The sequence below is a fragment of the Rhea pennata genome, chromosome 2 (genome assembly GCF_028389875.1).
Source record: "Rhea pennata isolate bPtePen1 chromosome 2, bPtePen1.pri, whole genome shotgun sequence".
NCBI lineage: Eukaryota > Metazoa > Chordata > Aves > Rheiformes > Rheidae > Rhea > Rhea pennata.
In genome coordinates this window covers 121,314,264-121,320,407 of record NC_084664.1, presented here as the reverse complement: position 1 = coordinate 121,320,407, position 6,144 = coordinate 121,314,264, and positions in this window count along the sequence as shown.

The window sequence follows — 6,144 nt, the reverse complement described above, 5'->3', positions numbered from 1 at the left end:
AAAACCTGTGTCATATGCCACCTCCTTTACTAGAGGTCAATATAAGAAGGAAGCATGCATTCTCTTTTTTCCATTTGTATCTATTGTTGAAATTACAGTTATGCTACAAATTCTGTATATATATTTAAAATATATCAGAAATGCATACCGTATCAAATATATCAGAAATGATTTAGCTGAGAAACAAGGATTCTGTGGTTGTTTCTATGTGTACATGTGGATATATTCAACAGAGCATTCAGCTAAAGCATTCAACTAAATTACACTGGGGACAAGGTCTTTCTATTCTGAGGGATGGAAAGTTTACTAACATAGATGGGGCCATCCAGGCTAGCCAGAGTAACAAAAAACAGGTCCTGACAGATTTAGTTTACTAGTATAGACATAATGCAGCTGTTGGATATGATGAAATCCTGAATCTGGCCATGTCAAAAGAACTCTTTCAATAGGATCAGGATTTTGTTATTTTCTAAGTCTTTTAAGAATTAAGTTTCTCCTTTAGGGCTGTCATCAATGCTTTTAGGGGGAAAAAAAAAGTAGGACTATTTTTGTGGTTTCAGTCAAATATATCAATACGTTATCAGGGAAACCTCAACTTTATAGGATAACCTTAAAATCACACCAGATATTATTTAATTTCATCATTTTTTAGATATATGGCATATTTTTAGAATTTTAGAGTACTCTAATAATCTATATTTGTTCAAAAGAACCAGATGCAAGATTAGGTCTCTTTCTGTAACTTGTTTAGTGCATATTGTTCACATAATTTTAGAGAAATATTATTTTATCATTCTATGTTAAGAACAGTAGCTATAGAAAAAAAAACAAATAGGGAAAAAACACAGCTGTGAAGAGATACATAATTTTGCAGCATCACGTTCAAAGTAACAAATTTCACTAGTGGAGACTAACTGCCTTTGGCATGCACCTTGTTCTATATAAAGCCAAAGGGTATGAAATATGAAAAGCATACCAGGATAGCGGTAGAGAAACATTCAATGTTCTAATAACAGTCGCACTAATGTCTTAATGTCACAAAACAAAATGATTATGTTCTGGCTCTGACTGAGACTAGGTTTAGTCCTGACATTGCTTTGTAGCTCAGTCAAGTGACTTTGAATGCTGGCCTATATATATGTATGTGTATATATATATACATATGTGTGTGTCTGTGTGTGCATACATCTATGTATAAAAAACCAGAACTGTGTAGGCCATCATATGCTTGCTGACCTCATCCGATATTCTGCTACTAACTACTACTTCTCTAAGGGCTGAGTTCAATTCTGCTTTGGAGTTATTGATGAAATTCATTCTCCTTACTGTAAAATGAAATTTTCTTTCTGCTTCTTGCTCTTTGCCTGCCTGTTACTGTTCCCGTTTCTCTGTTTCAAACTTTCACACTCCTTTTTTTTCATTTTCATTGGAATATATTGTTGCCTTTGTCTGCTTCCTCTCTTCCAGCTATCAGAACTGAATCTAGTGTCTGCAAAATTTAATGCAATTGAAATACAGTAGGGTGAATTCTATATGCTGCACAGAATAGAATTACAGGAAATCACATATATTTGCAAAAAGTAGCTTTTAGGTCCACCATCTCTTTCTAGCTCACAGGGATAAAACAGAATTACATTAGCAGTTATTTATTGGTCTATGAAACTAAACTCCAGTAAAGAAACAAGCCTGTTAGACAATGAATATTAGTAGCTGATTTTCTATATTTTGAAATATTTTAAATATTAATTTATATATTACAAATTTCCCAATTATAGGATTATGAAAAATGGATAGGGGGAGGAAACAAAAAAGAAAAGAGACAACTATGTAAAACTGTTACATTTTGTTTAACCTCAGAGGAGTATTTTTCTCTTCCACAAGTTATTCACTTATGCACTTGCTATGGAATCAGCATTGTAAGTAAGTCGATAGCCTGTACAGGAAAGGAAAGAATGGCAAAATGATTACTTTATGGTTATTTCACGAAACTGATGAGACAGCAAATGATATTCAATCCTATTAAAAAGACTAAGCACAGCCTCCCCCCACTCCGCCTTTGAAAAAAATCCTGCATTCCTTGCATTGGGATTGGATGATATGATTCTACAATTCAGGGAGTCTGGAAATTACAGAACATCTGCAATGAAATTGGTTTTCTGGGGCAAACTGATGAATCACTTACTGCCAATGACTGGAAGGAAAAGTACTTGTTTATGCCCTTATGTAATGAATTTTTATGAGGTGAAGTTCGCTGTTTATAAAAAATACACTTTCAGTTGCTGTAGATGTAAAATAATAGAATTCAGAATTGAAAGCAACACATTACTGAAAAGACAGTCACTAGCAGATTATCATTTGTTTACAAAATGCCAAAAAAGGCTTTAACTTCTATAATATAATTAAAATTTTTCATCCATCCCCCAAGATTCTTACGAGACGAAAAAAATTAACAGGGATAGTATTAACATTGTCATCTTTCCTTGAATATCTTAAAGTAGAACAAACGCTTTTATTGAAAAATATCTTCTGCTCCAAAAAGCAGATCTGACAGGATAGAAGAAAATTATGCTTGCAAGCAATTCTTCAAAAACAGGCAATGGCTCTCTCATGGGCAACCAAGCACCCACTCTTCTTTGCATGCCTCTTTACTTGTACTATCTACCAGCTTGTTGTGTTTGCATTTAAGATATACGTTGAATCGTAAAGAGTCTTGTTTTGTTCCTTTTACGAATAATATGGCTTGACTGTATGAGAAAACTGTATTTCTGAAGAAGCTATGTTATGGATGATAAAAAGTATCTATCAACACTCTGAAGAACTAAAATGCTCTTTTAAACAAGAGTTAAAAGTTAACTGATAGCTTGGGTATAAGAACTGACCATCTAATGTGAAAAAAACACTTTCCACAATCAAATGTGTCTTAAGACAGTCAATTGTATGCCTGCATATTAATTCATGAAGTTAGTTTTGAGAATTTAACTGAAATAATTATTTTATTCTTAAATTGGGGAATGGGAGGGGGAGTTGAGTTTGATTGCTGTTTTGCCTTTTTTTTTTTTTATTCATTAGCTTCAGATATTTCAGTAAAAGACATCATTTCTTGAATGTAATTTCTTCTTGGATCCTGTCAAATGTTTCCAGGAATAGCTGTAGGTGATTGGAAATGCACAAATATACATATTTTTAATGACTATACATTTTGCATTTCTTTAGCAAAAGCCATACTTGCTGTGTAGGAGAAAAACTTTAAGTACTGTTTTCTTTAGATTTCTTTCCTTTTTTTTTTTCTTGACACATATATTGGTTTTGCAAGTACTGCTGATGTTCCATGGATCTATTTTAATTCTAGCAACACTGAGCAAGGATGCAATACGTAACCTGTATTCTTCTGTGCCTTACCACACATCTATATGCCACTTTTGAAATTGTTACATAGTGCTGCTGTTGCAGTGGATTCTGGAAAAGCTGTAATTAAGAAGGCATGCTGCAGGTCCATCTACAGTTTTGGCAATGGCCTAAGCAGGCCTGGAAGTAGCTGGCCAAGTATGTTTTACTTAACTCTTATTCATGTATGCAACAGAAACTGGCAAATTGCTCATCTCGTCTTCATATTTGGAGCATGCTCTGGCCATTCAAACATTGGTTTCAGAAGAGAAATATTTCCACTGGGTGGGACCATATCATCCTCTGTACATGGAACGAACAGCAGTGAGTGCAAAACTTACTTTCATATAGAAAAGGCCGTTTGATATCCTCAGGCACCTATCCTGAAACCACAGCACTTCAGAACTTGGATTCCTGTGTCTAACACAACTCCCTCTAATCCAACTCAACCCCAATCCTTTGTAGGATTGTATGGAAAAGGGAAAAAAAATAAACAGGACAAATTCTTACTACTGTTAGTGTAACAGCCATAGAGAAGTCAGAGTCCATCACAAATACTGCCCACATGTAATTGTAATTATTGGTTCCTCGAATTTTTGTTTGAACCATGCTTTGAATGTGAATTTGTAATATTATTATGTGGGGCAACCCACGGGATCCACAGCTTTAGGAAGAGTGTACATCAAAGCAGTCTACAGTTATCAACAAATATGCCAGTATCAATCAGGCTATTGCTAATTTCAAAGATCACTTTCTGGATATTATAACTGGCTATAGTGGGCACTCACATAAGAAAGTCTTACCTATTTGCATACAAGCAGACTCCATCATAGCAAAAGCATTCCTTTAAAAGCTTAGACAACTTCTGGGTCATCACGTACGCTAAATGTTAAGGGCCATGCAACTCTACTCTACTCTATTCTACTCTACCAGATAATCAGGTCTCACATGGTATGTTCAGTCAGATGTTCAGCTCTTGCTTGAGTGCATCAAAATAAGATGGAGAACACCAGGGATGGACTGAGTAACAATATCCAGCACGCCGACTGCATTGTCTACCTTGCTGCACCTTGTACAACCATGACTTTTGTCAAGACTGAGTATAGGGCAAGACAGGATTCTTTTAGAGTAATCATGTAACAGGCAGTAGATCTGGTTGAAGGCAGAATAAGTTTTAGAACTCTTTCCAAGTATTTAGTGCTAATATAAATTCCAATGAAAATTCATAAAGAGTTACTATGGCCACAAACACTACTGTAGATTTAAATGTTTTTATTGTCTTCAAAAAAGTTTATGAAAACAGTGACTACATATATCAGTAACTCCTTCAGTATACCATAAGCTTCCTATTACTATAGTTAAAATGATTTCTGTACGATGTTCTGCATTTCTAAGGTTCTGAAATGCATGCATTTGAAGTCAAAGCATAAGAGTTAGGCTCTGGAATTGGGAGAGTTGTTCTAAGAGGGTGTCAACAATGAACAGTCCCTGGCAGGTACCTGTATTCTAAAACCAAATATAAGATAAAATCTTAAAACAAGGAAAATAAAAGCAGCCTTATAAATCTCCGGAAGATCAGTTAAGAGACTGGAAATATTTACAGTTATTGTTAACAGACATTGAGTCCTTAGGAGACCAGTCTACAAGAACCATATGAACCTTGGGAGGAATCTTGAAGACATCAAATGTCTTTGTTCCCCCTTGTAGGGGAAGGATCTGAGTAGGAGAGAGTCCAAACTTCACTACAAATCTTAACACTCTGATGACGAGGTACTACAGTAGTAAGGTCAACCCTTTGGAGTAAAAAGCCACTGTCAGATAAGTATCAAAAGTTCAGCCCCAAAAGAAACACAGGGGTGCCAATGACAATGTAACACAGCCCATAGAAAACAGTTTTGACAAATATAGTTATCAGCAGAAACAGTTGTACTGTTTTTGCATTGATATTGTAACAGAGATAAAAACAGAGTAACAATGTTACTAAGACTTACAGCTGCATGGAGCTACAAGCAGCAAAACAATCCCCTCAACAAAATTCAGAAAGCTTACGCAGGAGGACAGGCAGAGATGGAACAAATAAGGAAGACACAAGGTTCTTTAAATACTCAGGAAAAGAAAATATTACTAAACAGGAAAAGAGTCAACTCCTACATAAGAAGAATATGACACCTACATATAGATAATTCAGGCACTTTGGACACAATACTGCACTTTGACTTCGGAAGGAATGAAGAGTTCACTGGAAGCAAAGGTCTGCCATGATCATCACCACAGAATGTTGGGTTTTGTATGTTTATAAATCTTAGTAAGAACAGTTAAACAGAAAAAGGTAGCTGATAAACATTTCTGAAGACATTAGACCACCTCCGACTTGAGACCACCTTTACATTTCTTTGGGAAAAGCTATGATTTGGTATGCAGACAATTCATAAAGAACTAATTCAGCACCAGCCCTTGTCTTCAGGATCTTCTCAAATGGACTTTCTAGTTTTGATACTTCTAAGGAAGATATGCTTGTACCTGCTAGTTCAAATAGCAATAGTGAGTAATTAAAACGTGGCAGGCTGCTGGCAAATAATATGTTATGACACAGTATCTGGAAGCAGTTGCTCTGAAGTCTCTGTTGATTCAGAGAGTAGTAGCAGAATTAATGAAGTTTTTGGCTGCCCAGAGAAACTTACGATCCTGCTAACTCTTTCATCTGATGCAATTAAATATAGTTATGTGTCACTCTAAAGATCAAAAACTAGAATTTAAGAT